We start from the raw sequence: 16400 nt of genomic DNA on the forward strand, positions 1-16400 counted from the left end.
AGTTTAGCTGTCCCATCTGCCACAGAAGGAAGTCTTGCATTGGGTAGAATGTAGGGCAGGTAGGGCAGGATGTAGTCTTTCTGGGGATGTTATGCTATTTCTATACCTGGTAGACCCCATCTAATTTTTATTCTGCCTTATGATCAGATAGTGTATCTCGGTGTTGGCTATATATAAAATGACAAAGTCTCTTCTCAAGGACAATGTGTACGTTTTTCCTACTTCTGTTTCATTTCCCTACTCTTGCTTTTCTCTGAGAAAGGGAAAACAAGATTTCACCAGTTCTACACAAAGTAATTTACTTTAAAGACTGCTAATACATATGTATTCTCCTTTCTGTTATCTTATCAGGTATCTCGGATCCAAGCAACAAAATAAGACTTAGCATATTGACCGGAGCCCAAAAGGAATTTATTATAAATTTAATGGGTGGGTCACAGATTCACCAAGGATTTCTGGAGGGCCAGACTAAGGACAACCTCCCTGCCATCACTGGTGCTGGGGCCATGGCACTGCTGCCTAGGAACTCCATCTTGCTGCCTCTGCTACCACAGTGGCCTTCTTGAGGCCCCTCATTCTTGATGTCATCAGCACCCAATTCTAAGTCCAGGGCATCAGACTGTAGCGTACACCATGTTCAATCAAAAGATAACTGAGTTGATAACGAATGAATTCAATGGGCACTAGTAACACTAGGCACCAAAGAGCAAGTAAAACAAGTAAAAAACAAACAACAAATAAAACCCAAAACCCTCCTCTAGGAGCTTACATTTTAGGGGAAGAGCTGAGGCACACAAAACTTGTTAGGCAACAACATTCCCCATACCAAGGAACATGATTTAGGGTGACAGAACGTGTGTAGCAGTATAACTACAGTGTTGTGGAGTAATTTTCATATTGCTGTGTAACTTGGGAATAGATGTACATGGCATCTCCTATTATCCCTGGAATTCTGATCACCAAACAAGGTATTCAACCTTGTGATCTGAACCAGAGAACCTTCCAGGTTAAAGGCTAAAAATGCCTTTGCAGACTTTCTCTCCTCTGCTGCCCTCTCATTACTGTAGCCTGACTTTTTAAGAAACCAACTTTGTTGAAGAATAATTTATAGACAATAAAAGATACCCATTTGAAGTACACATTTCTAATAGTTTTGACAAATTTGCGCACTGTGGTAGCCACCACCAGAAATAAAATATAGAACATTCCTACACCCTCAAAAAGTTATCTTGTGCTCCTTCTAATCTTCCTCCACCCCAAACCCAGGCAAATACTGATATGCTTCTGTCACTATAGGTAAGTCTTTTCTAGCGTTTTAAATAAATAGAACCATATGGTATGGACTGTTTTCGTCTGGCTTCCTTCACTCAGCATCGTGTTTTAGAGATTTAGCACCGCAGCCTGATTAAACAAGTCATGGTGCTAGTAGAGATGTGAGTCCACAGCTCTGACTGTCAAGGAGGAAAGGAACCACCACATCATCTCCTCTATTCTGGCCAGTTCCAGGCTCCAACCTATCCCCACTAATGCTGTAGTAGGAGACTCAGGCATTCACTGTAACCAACTACATAAAGCTAGGCAAGAGAAATGGAAGTAAAGGGATCTCAGGGCAGGGTGGGCCCAGCTGATGAAGATAATCTCTCAACAGAATCAGAGAATCTTAGGTATGAATGAAGTTTTAAAAAATTATTATTGTTGTTTTTTAAGAGACAGACTTTTGCTCTGATGCCCGGGCTAGAGTGCAGTGGCACAATCACTGCTCACTGCAGCCTCGAACTCCTAGGGTTAGGCAGTCCTCCTGCCTCAGTCTCCCAAGTAGCTGGGACTATAGCCACATGCCACTACGCCCAGCTAATTTTTTTACTTTTTATAGAGAGGGGGTCTCACTATGTTGCCCAGGCTGGTCTGAAGCTCCTGGACTTAAGCAGTTCTTCTGCCTTGGCCTCGCAAAGTGCTAGGATTACAGTTGTGAGCCACTGCATCTAGCCTGAATGGAGCTTTTATGTCATCTAACCCAAGCCCCTTACTCTGTGGTTAATTAAGATAATTCAGCAGAGTATTGTTCATTCCAGGACCATCTTCTCTATGCCCTGAATTCTGAGTCTTGAATACAAGACAACTCTTGGAGGGCATCTGTCCTTTTTCTCAGATGTAGTAGAAGGGAAGGGGACAGAGTGGGAAACAGAAGCAAGAAAAAGGATACAGAGATAGGATCATGAATAGAGGAGGTGGATGGGTCAGGTTTGGGAATAATGATTAATACAGTCCCGATAGATACGGTCCAGTTGATAGAATACCTTGAACTTGAGGCTTAATAAGTTTTGTCTGATGGGGAATACAAGAGAAGATCTTTAGCAAGAGAGTGACATAAAAGTAGTGTTTGAAAAATGATTATCCTTGAGCTTGAGGAAATCATAGAGTAACTCACCAGCCAGGAAATTTACTACAGGTGTAAAATTACCCGTATGACCTAGCAATTCCATTCCTAGGTACATACCCAAAAGACATAAAAACATATATCCACTCAAAACCTTGTACACAAATGTTTACAGCAGCATTATTTATAATAACCAAAAGGTAGAAACAACCCAAGTGTCCATCAACTGATAAATGGATAAACAAAATATGGTATATCCATACAATAGAATATTATTTAGCCATGAGAAGCCATGAAATACTGATGCATGCTACAGTGTGGATAAACCTTGAAAACAATATGGTAAGTGAAAGAAGACAGTCACAAAAGACTACATATTCTATGATTCAACTTATATGAAATATCAAGCAGGCAAACCCACAGAAAGAAAAGTGGTTGCCAGGGGCTATGGAGAGTGGGAATGGGTAGTGATTGCTGATGGATAAGGGATTTCTTTGGGGACTGTGTTAGTTTTCCAGGGCTGCCATAATGAAATGCCACAGACTAGGTGGTTTGAATAACAGAAATTTATTTTCTCATGTTCTGGAGGCCGAAAGTCCAAGAATAAGGTGCCAGCAGGGTGATTTTTTTCTGAGGCTGCTCTCCTTGGCTTGTAGATGGCCACCTCGTTGCTCTGTTTTCACATGGCCTTTCTGTGTTTGTGCAAGCGTGTCCCTGGTCTCTCCCTCTCCTTATAAGAACAACACTTATATAGGATTAGGGCCCACTCTGCTGGCCTCATTTTAACTTAATCGACTCTTTCAAGACCTTATCTCCAAATACAGTTACATTCTGAGGCACTGGGGGTTGAGACCAACATATGAATTTTAGGGGGACACAATTCAATCCATAATAAGGATAATAAAGGGTTCTAAAATTAGACAGTGTTGATGGTTGCAGACCTCTGGGGATATATTAAAAGCTACTGAATTGTACACTTGAAAAGAGTGAATTTAATGGTACATGAATTATGTCTCAATAAAACTGTTAGTAACAAAAAATAAAAACTAAACTGGACATAGCTCTTGCCTTCAAAGAGCTTATGGACCAGTCAGGCAAACAAGAATGTAAATAGGCATTTTCAACCACTTGCAGGGCATGCTAGATGGAGATGCGCTTATTCTATTTTTATAGAGTAGAGAAGACATTCTGGAAGAGTGAACGTTGGAGCCAAACTTACAGAATGAATATAAATCTGGCAGAGAAAGGGTAGAGACAGTGTGTCCCAGACAGCAGAATAGCATAAGTGAAGGCACAAAGGCATGAAAACCCTGGCATGTACAAGGAAGGAACTTTACAACACAGTTATCATGCCCTTGCTAGTCTGATTTCTCTTGTTATTATTAAAATTTAAATGCTGGATAAAGATTACATTAACAATGAGTAGAAAGAGCTTTGGTCTTAAAGTCAGACCTCCTGCGTTTATATCTCAGTCTTTCCACTTACTTTGGACAATTACCTAAACTACCAGTCTCAGTTTTCTTATCTGTAAAATGGGGAAAATAAGGATGATTCTATATGGTTGTAAGTCTTAAATGAATGACAAGGAAAACATTCCTAGCACATTTTCACAAGTTATTCCTTGAAATACATTAGTTCTGTCCATCTCCTTGTTTCTCTGACTATTCCTTGGATAACTTGGTTTTAAGACCCCTCAACATCTTAAAATCATTCCTTGAACTAACTTTGGTGACCATATTCCCCTTGAAATGAGGCCTGAACACCAGGGGTATGATGGAACCAAGTGTAATGATACTAAAATCTTTCATACATTTCAAAATCAGCCTGGAATATCGGCTCTTTTAGCAGTCACATACTGTTTCATACTGAATTGGGGTGGTGGGGGAGGAAGTATTCCCCTTCCCACACACTTTCCCCAGAGTTTTTATAGATGAGCTGTTCTGCTGTTAAGTCAGGTGTCACTCATCTTAGATTTGAGGATTTGATTTTCCTGACTCTAACTATAAACTTCAGGTTTTAGTTTGCAAAATTTAGTCTTGGTGATTTCCAGCTCGTGTTTCAGCTTCTTCAGTCATTTTGAAAAGGTGAATTTCCCTTATGCCTATTGATTATGCTGTCTGGCTTTGTGTCTTCTACAAACTTGGTAAATGTGTCCTTTTAGATTTTCATCCAAGTCCTTAATAAAATGTAAGTGAGGATATTGTTAGGGATCTCAATGGCATTAGGAAGTACCACCTGAAAAATGGCCTAAGACACAAGAGTCCAGCATATTTGGTCTGCTTGTTTGACCAGCTATGAATCCACAAGAAGACTGCATTTCTCCTGTATGAAAAGGATATCACAGACTCATCTCTTTGACATGTTAACATGGTTTTATCAGATGGGCTGAAATCATGATATACCACAACTAATTGCTTCTCTATGATCTACCAATCAAATAACCCTCCACAGAAAGAAATTAGGTTAATTTGGCATATTCTCCATAAGCCCATGTAAGCTCCTGCTGGCCGCTGCTTTATATTTTAAATTCTCACAAGCCATCTGTTTAATCATCAGTTCTTCAATATTGCCAGCGATTTGTGTCAGGATTATTGCTGTACAATTTTTGAAAAATACTGTTCATAAAAATTGGAACATGTACATGTGCCTTGGGGACAGGGAGGGCAGGAGGGCACCTCTCCCTTTTTTTTCCAGATTATTCAGACTTATCAACCTTGTGCAGAGATGTATTTTTGAGTTGTGTTCTTGGTGTGAAGCTCATTGGACTTTGACTTCATAAACTCAGAAGGCAGCATCCCATAGGGGTGAGATAGTTAGGTGCCCGGGATTTGGAAGTAGGGGCCAGGTGCGGTGGCTCACACCTGTCTGTAATCCTAGCACTTTGAGAGGTCAAGGCAGGCTGATCACTTGAGGTTAGAAGTTCAAGACCAGCCTGGCCAACATGGTGAAACCCCATATCTACTAAAAAAAAATAAATACAAAAATTAGCCAGGCATGGTGCCATATGCCTGTAATCCCAGCTACTCGGGAGGCTGAGACAGGAGAATCACTTGAACTTGGGAGGCGGAGGTTGCAGTAAGCCAAGATCACACCACCACACTCCAGCCTGGGCGACAGAGCCAGACTTGTCTCAAAAAAAAAAAGAGGATTTACAAGTGGGATCTCAGTTTCATTATTATTGAGTGTGGTTTGTCACTTAACAGACTCTGTGTCTTAGTCTCTCTGTGTCTTAGTTTCTTTATTTCAAGAGGATTTTAATAGTTTCCTAGCACAGTACATGGTGCCAAATAACTGTCTCATGTATGGCACTTACCATTGCCATAACCATCACCAGTATCACTATTTTAGTGGGTAGAGGTTTTCTCATGATTATCTCATATCTTGGTCTTTGATTGCCTCTTTAGGATATTGATTTCATCCTTTTAAGGTGCATGACAGTTTCTTATAGCTTTTAATTATTTGTCTGTGCTCTGCCACTGGATTGCAAAGTCCTTGAAGGCAGAGGCTGTGCCTGTGACAAGTAAAGTACCTTCCACAGATCAGGTGCCCCATACACGTGTACTGAATTTAGAAACTGGAATTAAGGTGATAGTTGAGAAGCTTTTCTTAAGTTAGACATCAAAGTGCATTATTTCATATGTAAGTTGGAATTCTGTTTCTGAATGAATTCTATTCAATAGAACCACTGATGTTCTCCTTGGGAAACATCTTCACTGTTACGTGACTAAAATTAAAACTGGCTTATGACACTCGGGATCCAAAGATTGAAATACCCCTCGTAATAGGCAAGAACTGTATCACATTACCATCAACAACAGCAATAGTATTAATAGTAATAATAAAAATGCCTTTCAAGAAGTTTGGAATTAAATTTGAAGCTCAATCATAGCAATAATTTCTGGCCAGCATATTTGTGTTCTTTTCCCTATTTGTGTTCTATTCTTGCTGGTCTTAATTTTTTGTTGTATTATATAAGTTATGTCAAATTGTCTGTGAAATGAGGCTGAGTATAAATACATTAAGGTAATAAATTATGTAATAAGAAATGTTCAAAGGGTCATTGGGCAGCTGTACTTTATCATTACTGGGAACAGAACAAGAAGAAACCAGTGCAAACTATAGTTTAAAGAATTTGGGTTAAAATGTAAGGAAGATTTTCTTCATAGTATTTTAAAACGGACGGTTCTGGGGTCATATCAGTGTTGGCTGTGGAATCTCCTCAGGAGGGCATGTAGTCCACTCTTGCAGCCTCTCTGAGTTCCATTGTTCTCATCTGTAAGATGATGAAGCTGGACTAGCAGCTGTTCCCAGTTCTTTGTTTTCAAATGAGACTTCAAGGTTGCTGGGAAGGAGGGGTGAGTAGGTTGGGGGATGGAGGGGGACACAGTCCCTGTCTGTTGGTCTGCTCTTCAAATCCACCCTCTGTCCCAAGCCTCTAGAGAACACTGGGGCTCTTCAACACTTTTAGCCCTGGCAGTCTTCCGGACCCCTACCTGTTCTCAGCCTTGCTACTCAAAGTATGGTCCCTGGACAAGCAGCTGCAGCCATCACCTGAGACCTGAGCAATGTAGGCTCTCAGGCCCCACTCTAGAGCTGCTGAACCAGAAGCAGCATTTGAACAGATCCTGTGGTGATTTGTATGCACAATAAAATTCAAGAAGCACTGCTCTAAGACCCTGTGTCCCTTCTTTGTATTCAAGTATCATACTTTTTTGATTCTAATGTTTTCCTTTGATCATATTAACATGAAAATATTTTGATTTATTCTCAGATTCCAGAATCTCTAGAAACAAAACTCATAGAAAACCGCGCCCAAGCTTCTTTTTTTTAGTGTCCCTTACTCAACATTATGACCTGAGGAGGATGTCTCTGCTGCAGAGCTCCTGTAGACAACTTGGGCAGGCGGGAGAAACCACACAGCATCTCTGTGACTATAGCAAGTGCTAAGCATCCAAAGCACTTTATTTAGCCAGGCTCCCCCCGCCCTCCTGTCTCTGAAAAAGGAAGCCTGTGTTATCAAAGACAGGCAAGCCATGTCTCTCTCCCTGTCTCCCCCTCCTCTTACACAGTCCTTGGTGACTTTGTGTGTATTACAAATCAATGACTAAATCCATAAGCTGTCATTCAGGGAAACTAGATCCTTCCTAGTAGTAGATTCTCCTTTGAGCTGTCTTGGTAGGTTATGCCCTGACTTTTTAGGTGCACAAAAATAGACTTTTATTTGGGTATAAGCACAACTCAGCAAAAATATAAGACCCAGAATCAGTTGTTTAAACCCTCTAAGGGAAGTATGCTTATACGGAGTTTCATTTTCTTCCCTTTCCATCTCAAACTTAAATGCAGTAACAACCGGCTTTATCCTATAGTTAAAAAGTTGTAGCTCAAGCCTGCATATTACACTTGCCATGATGATGAAATAGAGATTGAAATTTAGAATTATAAACTTTTGCTATTTTGGCTGTCTTACTGTTAAGACAGCCAAACCACTGCTATTATAAACAAGGTTAAAGAACTTTATTTCATTAAAACCCTAGATTTTTTTATTTTTATTTTTAGTTTATTAGTTTAAACAACTTCTTGCCTAGATTATAATTTAATTTTACTTTAAACAGTGTTTATCTTTTCTCATTTTTACCTACTCAAGGAAATGGAGCTAATCAGCTTTTGTTGCTTCTTAAAACTCAATTTGTTACTGTATCTTGATTTTATTGTCATCTGATTGTCTCATTGAAATCTGCAATTCTTGTATTTTTCTGTAATATTCAAAATACAAACCTGGAATGAATTATTCATTAGAATATTGCATTTTGAATATTAACCTAACACTAATTTTAAATTTGGAGCATATAATAATTGTAACAGAAGCTAACCAAATTATCTGTGGTAAATTTTTTTTATATCCTTATTAACATTGTTATGCTCCTTAATTTCCTTGCCTGCATAAGTAGGATCTTTGCTGTAAGCTCAGAACTTCTCAAAGCGTAATGGAGTGAATGAGTGATTTGTTGCCTAGAGTCTTATGTTATCGATATTTATTTTTGTTTTTAAGGCATATTACTACTTTTCCATTGTTTAACAATTTTAAATCAATGAATTTTGCTCAGTTGAACTTTTAAAAAGACTGGCCCTCAAACACACAAAATTATACCTGCAGGGTTGTGGTACTTGGAACAACCTCAAAATGTAGACTTCACCACCTTGTTAGGAGAGTAAGTCCTGAGAAACACTGCCTCCCTCTTCTGTATGATGTCTTTTCCCAAACCTCCAAATCTGTGGTGCTATAATTGGCAATATTCCTAGCTTCCGTGAGATTTCTGTAACTCTCAAATGATAATGAAGAACAGACATAGGGTCATTAGTGCCTCATCGAAAGCAAAACCATTATTCCAATCACAACGACAAGTTGTTTTTGTTTTTTTCTTTTTTTCTTTAATGCTAGGGAAGGGAAGAAAGCAGGTGTCAGGAGTTTTTGTTCTTTGAAAAATGAAAAATTTTAGACTGTCTTACTCATTAGACACTGAAGATCTCTATACTAACAGCAGAAAGGGAAAACCATTAAATATGAAGACAAAAGTCTATTCTTCAGAATTGATGGTCTGTTTCCTCCTTCAAGAGGTAAATGGTGGCTCCATTGTAACTTGCTTTGTGACCTTGGATAAATTGCTTAATGTCCCAGGACTTCAACTGGTTGAGGTACTTTATCTGCTTTCTGAGGGTCTTGTCCAGCTTTAAAATTCTACAAAAACATAAAATCCATTTCAAAACTGGAAAAGAAGCTGAATATGGGGGGAACACATTAAGAAAATTTGGTAGCTTTGTGCTTCTCTTGGGCCAGGCCATTACAATGGGTATTATCATTTCTCTGAGATATTGTGAAACATCAGAGCAAAACCTTTTTTTTCAGGTATGAATATCTGCCATTTTTTTGTCTATGCTAATGTTATTATCAGCTCCCATGGGTAATTCAGCTTCCAGATCAAAGCTATTCCAGCAAGTATGTTAGCAAGCAAATTTTAATAAACTTGCATTTTTAGTACTTTTTTATCTCCTATCACTAGAGAACTATAGAAAAAGGTATATTTATTACTGTTTGTAAAGTGTATTTTCTTTTTCTTTTCTTTTTTGGCAGGAGAGAGTGAAAACCAAATATTTTAAGAATTCTTTTTTTCTTGGTCTTTTTCAACTCAGTATTTATTTTTAAATCTTTATATTTTTTGATTGGCGAATCATCCATTCCCCTTGCTTCACTCTTTTCTTTCTTGCCTCTCATTTTAGATTATCTTCTGTTTGCTATTATTACTTCTATATCATCACCTAAGGGAAGAAGGATAACACTGGTGGAATTTTAATAATTTTGAATTCTGATGTTTTTAAATAACTTAAAAATTTTTATATAAAATAATTTTGAATTATGTTTTCAAATTAAACAAATATCACGTTTAGTTTTGAAATGTACTAATAACAAAGAATTTTTAGTCATTTATCCCCCAGTTTTTTTTCTCACAATAGGTTCATTTCTGTGTAGTTCACTGTAGTTCATTTTGTCATGATTTTTAAAAGATTCATATCAATGCTCAAATAGAAAAGAGCCAAGTTATACATTTTTTGTTTAAATTAGTAGACTCATTAACTGCTTTCTAAGTAAGTAAGACATAGCCCAGTTCTCAAAGGGCTTACCTTTCTTCTAATCTTTTTATACAGCATAGCTATACCTAAATAACTTTATCATTTGGGTTTTTATAACCTTAAGCATTTACAAATGAGTGGAATATTTACTGTACTACATTCTCTACCCCTGATTCTAATCTCTTCTTCTTCAAACATCTCCTCTTCCTTCTTGTAGCAAAGTGGTAGTATCAGGAAATGGCTGATGCTATCAAAATGGCTTAAACAATAAGAAACTCTTGTCCTCCTATGAAGAAGTCTAGAGAGAGAGCAATTCTGGTTTGACTAATTCAGCAGCTCAGCAACATCATCAGGGACATTGGTGCCTTCTCTCTTACCTCTCCGTGTTTCTGCCACTCATGTTAGAGTGGCTTACTTCATGGCTCCAGCTGGCTGCCATAGTTCAAGGAGTCACATGCAGATGATCACATGCAGAGGTGGATTAAAGAAGAGTTTCCTCTCATGCTTCTCTTTTTATCAGTGAGGAACATCTTTTCCAGACCAATTATGATTCACCACAGGAACTAGGGAGAGGATCCTCCTTTCCAGAGCATATGATGGTAGGGGTGTTGGGGGATGACTGTGTGGGGTAGGCAGTCATCAGTGTTTCTCACAATAAGGAGGCCACAATATTCAATGACTCTGCCCATCTGTATAAATAAGAAAAATAGAATTGCTTGACCATTTGTCTCAGGTTGTGGGGGAGAAAGATAGGGACAAGGAGGAGCTGTATATGATTTTAAGGGGAAGTTAGAATTGACCCAAGGCATCCTTGGTTGTAAAGAGAACTTTTAGAGAAGTAAATAAAAAGAAGTTCCAGAAAGCTGTCTCCTCCATGAAGGGAATCCACTCATATTGTAGGTAAAAGAAGAGGGAAGGGCAATTTTTTCTCCACTATTCTATGAGACAGCCCCAGCAGCTTTTATGGAGGCTGTGATTTAGAAATGGGGGGGAAATGGCTGTCATGTTGTGAGGGCACAAATGCACAAGCTTTTTTAACACTGCCTGAACAAATGCAGACTTTTGTTGCTCCCCAGTTAATTAACATGCTCTGATGCATTTTTTTTGGCTTGGCTATCAACTCTTTGGTCATGTGCTTGGGGAAGGGCTTTGCATGACACAGCAGTCAGACATTTTATCTTTTCTCCATGTGACTTCCAGGAAGCCCTCTAGGGAAATATGCAGGACATGGTCCATTTGGACGCCAGCTCTATTCTTGCACTGACACAAGAGATTCTCTGCAGAGAACTCCAGGGAGCACCAGCACTATTTCCAGCCTTGAGACATGTGCTCAAGTCATTTCTATTTTGCTTATTTATACAGATGGGAAAATTCATAGAATTCACATGATGGTTATTAGATATTTTTTATTCATGCAATATTTGTCTTCAAACCACCTACTCCTAGAATTTTTGTTTATCCTCTTCTGCTCCTTAAAACTAAAAGGCAACTTGCAATGATTTGTTATAGTACCAGCACTGAGACACTGCATGAAAGTTGTCACCACAAATGGAAATATAATCTAGACAGCAGCCAGAAATAGCATGTTTGCCAAACAAAAATATCTGAAATAATATTACTCCTTTTTTGTTCTTTATTAGCTGTATTATTAATTATTTGCTCATTATCTGTATATAATACTCATATGCTGCTAAAATATTTGTAAACAAAATCAGTCTTGAAAAGCATAGTAAATGGAATTTATCTATAGGTTGTAATTGGTTTGCAGTTTCATTATTGAATATTCGAGTCACTTTATTTTACTTTGTCTAGGAATCTTTATTTGCTAGCCATCTTCAGGAGTATAGGGAAACCGGGCCAGAATTTAAAATGGGAGGAATTTCCTTTATTTTTATCCTGTGGAAGACAGTGTTGGGGTCCTGCCTATATCCCCTGGGCGCTTAACATTTTCTTATGCATGGACTCAGCCTCCAACTGCCTGCACATGCAATTCTGCCTGAGTGCTCTTTCTAGCCATTAGGATTTCCTGTGCTCTGGCAAGGGAGAAGAGTGGAGGAATTAATACTTCCAGGGAGCAATTTTAGCCAGTGAATAATGGGAATTGGTGGATTAATATCCCAGCCCCATTACTCCTCACCCTTTGGGCAGGAGAACTCTGAGGTTAATGTTCTACACTAGCTCCCAGAGTTTCTTGACAGAATTAAGCTCCACCTGCCCTCAGTGGTAACTGTCTTGATGATATACCCTTTCATGGCTTCCTTCCCCTCCTGTCTCACTTCCCCACTTTGCTATTACTTCCCAAATTACTACTTGCATTCAAATCCTTGTCTCAGGGTTCGCCTTCTAGGGGACCCAAATGAAGAGAGTCCTTCAGAGCAAAGCATGGCTTAATGGGAGGGTTCCTCATGCTTATTTTAAAGATCTTGCTATGTAAAGCTTAAATATTTTTTGGAAAAAATGGGGAATAAACGGGTGGAGAGGAAGGAAGAAAGAAAACTAGGAGGGAAAGAGAGGTTTATGAACCTGACAGTTTTACAGTTTTATATATCTCTTAAAAAATACTCCTCCTCCCTGTAACATTTTAATTCCACATTCCATAATGTATAGTGTGATTTTGTGTATGTGTATGTATGTGTTTACTCTAAGGAAATATACAGCATATATAAAATATTGTAATATATAATATAATGTATTAAGTCATTTTTTAAAAGAGTCATATGCTGATTAGCTTTCATAGCCTATTCAGGTAATGCAAATACAGACACTCTTCTACTGGATATTGACTTATACAGGGCAAATGGTAAAGAATGATACATTCATTTATTTTGCTGCTTGAGCTCCACCCAGGGAAAAGGCAATGCAGCAAGTATAAAGCAGTTTGCATTTGCAAAAGTGAACATCCTGAAGCTCTAGTCCGTGGATTTTGCCTTTTCTTCCTGCTCAAAGAAAGGTTAGGAATCCTACTGCCCACCCCCAGCTCTATTTTAGCATTTATCATGAAGTTGTTCAACTATTTATATACTTGTTGGCCTCCCCATGGGACTGAGCTCTCTTGGAGGGCAGGAGTTTTGTCTTTTTCATCTTTGTATCTCCAGCACATGGCATGGTATTTGGCACATAGAAGATAGTTAATAGACAGTAAAGTAACAGAAGGGTGAGATTTCCTGTCTCAAAGTCTTTGGCAGTTTGTTCCTCAGTTGCTGATGTCTGCCATGGGCACCTACAGTTTGCCATTCCTGCACTGCACCGTGATGCCCTTTTAACCCCTGCTGTGTCCAAAGGCTCTGCTACATGTTTGTGATCAGGGGTACGTAGAATGGACAAGATGAATTAGAGAGTTCTAACCCCCGAATGAGCTAGTTCCATGGGTTTAATTGTTAAAAAACAAAAAGCAGTGCATATTGTGGCATATGGGGATAACCCATAAAATAATTTTGTCCTTTAATGTGACACAGACATAAAAATAATATTTTTGTTTTACCAAGGGAAGGAAAAACAACAGAAATAAAATGAAACTCCATCTGTAGTATACTGTCGTATACTTGCTACTAAACTCTACTCTTTTTTTTCCCCTACCAGCTATTCCTTTATGTAACTTTGTTTCCTGGCTTTTCCATTATTTTTATCAATGTGCCAATTTTTTAAATAAATATTACTCTCTGCCATTATATATCTTTTTCATGCCCCTTTACTTTTAAAAGTTATATATCATATTAAAAGAGATGAAATAACTTTAAAACAGGATGTTTTCCACCATCAATTTCTATCTACATGTAAATGGAGAAAGAATTACCGCAGCCTTAAATACATTAGAAGAGTCTAAGGTGGAAATAAAAATGAACCCAAATGAGCCAGACCTTTGGAGGTTTGGCTTTCATTGCCCCAGAGTGTTTACAGTGATTTGTGGTAACACCTGAAAGTACTTCTGTGATGCATAATTGCACTGGTCAGGACTCCCAGGTGCAGGTAAGAGCAGCCACCCTTTGCCAGTTTAAGCAGAAAAGGATTTGTTACAGAACACAGATAGTTCATAGCAGTGGTGGGAGGGCTGTGGGGAGCAGGCTAGAGGGCAGAACATCACCAGTGAAGTGACCTACTGCCCTTGAGCTCAGGGCCATGCTGTTTCTGATGACACGTATATTTGCAAAATGGAGACGCTGTGCTACCTTGTTTCTTGATGCAGCTCACACTCACATCAAAGTGTTGGGTGGATGTAGCTGACTGACAGAACCTAGGTCACACATCAGCACCCAAGCTCAAGAGAGGCTGGGAGTCATAGGGTTGGTTTGTCTGTTTTTATCTCTCCAGGGCAGGCAAGACTCACAGCCCAGGGATCTGCCACAGTGTAAGGAAGCTGTCTAAAGTGGGCAGCCACAAATGGCAAGTGTCTGCTACAATAATGTCTCATGAAAACAGCAGTAAGCAAATTGTGTAAGCTGTTTGGCCTCTACTATTAAGAAATACATGTAGCAAAAAGATTGTAAGGAAATACACAGAAATGTTAATTTTGATGGTTTCTGTGTTGGATTGTGGGTAATATTTTCCTTATGTTGTGTTTTTAAATTTTTCTATAATGAAACTATTTCCTTGTAAATTAGAAAAAAGAGACCTTCCCATTTAAGAAAGGCAGATAAAAATAATTCCTGCCTTCCTAGAGGGATGAAAAATCTTAAAACCCCTGATTATATTTCATAATCTCTCTTTGTAAAACAGGCAAATGATAAATAAAAAAACACAAAAGCAAAATCCAAAGCCAAAAAGTTACTCGTTTGTCTAAGTTGAAATTAAAATTTCCTGTGGCTTAGGCTAAGTGGGTACAGTAGCTGCTGATCACATCAGGGTCACAGCTCTGAAATCAGAAAGGCCTCAGACATCCTTACCTCAACTTTATAGCATTCATTGTAATTTGAAGTTTTGAAAAACACAACCATACATGATATATACACATTCATGCACATTTACCTGTTGTCTGTCTTTCCCAGTAGACACAAAAGCAGAGACAATAACTCCTCAGTGCCCACCACACTGTAGTCATGTAGTAGGTATTTACTAGTTACCTGCAATGAATGTTAATAGTTAAATCAGAAAGGAAAGGACCATTGTCTCTACTGCAAAGTTTTCCAGTTCAACCAGCTGACTGGCCCTCACTGAGATGGCTGTTGACTGGATGGGATGCCATTCTGCTGCTCCCCATGCCTTACTGGGATACCAGAGATTCTAGAGCTCTCTTAGGCCCATCTGTTTACGCGCCCCTTGGAGAGCTTTTTGCAGCTTCTTACCCTTGCTGGACATAAGAAAATGTGGGGGTTTTGCAATCCTCTAAGCCCTACTTTGGAGGTAGAGCACAGGTCTCTTGCTCTCAGGCCTTCTTACCCATCTTGGAGTTCTCTTTTTAGTTGCCTTTCTGGACCTGACCTACAGCACAGCAATTATTTTCAAGGGCTCAGCAGTTTCTAATTTTTTTACCTGCCCTCTGACCCTGTCCCCTTCCCCTGGTCTAGAGAAAGATCTTGTTCTCACCTGGCAGCAGGAAGAATGCTCACCCATTCACTGTTCATATGTTCCTCCAGATCCTTTCTCTTTAGTCTTGGTCTTTTCTTTAAAAACTCAAAAGACATGTGTTTGACTCATATTTCTGTAGTGATTTCACCTTTTACCTGAAGCAGTGTATGCTGCTGGTTGAATGGGGAAAATGTGAAAAGATATGTGAAAATTTGGAGAAAAGTAACCCTTAATTAATATCTCAAAGATATCATCTTCCCCATTTCTACAAAAGGTAGGCCAATTTCAAGGGAATGAAATTAGCCATAGTTATCCCAAATTTCCAAAGTTATTCTCAAAGTTTGTCAGTTCACTGATGCTAGAAAGAAAGAAAGCATGTAACTTGGGAAGTCTCCGGGGATGCCTAGTTTTGCTACTGTCTTGAAATTTCTCCTGAGTTGAGGTTCTGATAAAATAAATGTCTGTCATGTTATTTAGGAGGGGTGACAGGCTGGAATCACTGAGCAAGTGACAAACTGTCCCTTGACTTGGTAAGTTTCCATGCTGTCTTTGGCTGATACAGATCTCGTATTAAGTGATATGCAATGAGAGTTTCCTCTGTCAGCTCAGTGATGTGATTTTAGGTAAGGAAGGTGAACATCTCCGCATCAGCTAGAGAGATTATGATAGATATCACCTGTCTTAATAGCCCTACCTTCATCTGCTAAACTGTGGACAAGTGAGATTTTATGCTTTATCATCAAGGTGCCAGACGGGGCTCATGTAGTTACATTTTATATGTAAAATCTCATGCTCTGCTGCACAATAGTTGGTGTTTGCAAGGAAAAATAAGTATCCCGAAGCTTTTTAGAGCATTTATTCCTTCACAGCAAGAGAATATTGCAAGTTGGTAAGA

The 16400-nt window shown here is 38.9% G+C and overlaps 1 protein-coding gene across 34 annotated transcripts in view; it reads left to right on the forward strand.

Moving 5' to 3' along the window:
* The window catches only part of NEK11 (NIMA related kinase 11), a 323672-nt gene that overhangs the window by 34853 nt on the left and 272419 nt on the right, over positions 1 to 16400 (forward strand). For 2 of the 34 annotated variants that reach the window (XM_055383279.2, XM_055383280.2), the window contains one exon: positions 7149 to 7304. The exons of the other annotated variants lie outside the window; for them this stretch is intronic. The gene's annotated coding sequence lies outside the window, so the exon portion shown is untranslated. The remainder of the gene's footprint in view (positions 1 to 7148; positions 7305 to 16400) is intronic. 34 annotated transcript variants of the gene reach the window in all.

This window comes from Gorilla gorilla, chromosome 2 (assembly GCF_029281585.2).
Source record: "Gorilla gorilla gorilla isolate KB3781 chromosome 2, NHGRI_mGorGor1-v2.1_pri, whole genome shotgun sequence".
NCBI classification, from domain to species: domain Eukaryota; kingdom Metazoa; phylum Chordata; class Mammalia; order Primates; family Hominidae; genus Gorilla; species Gorilla gorilla.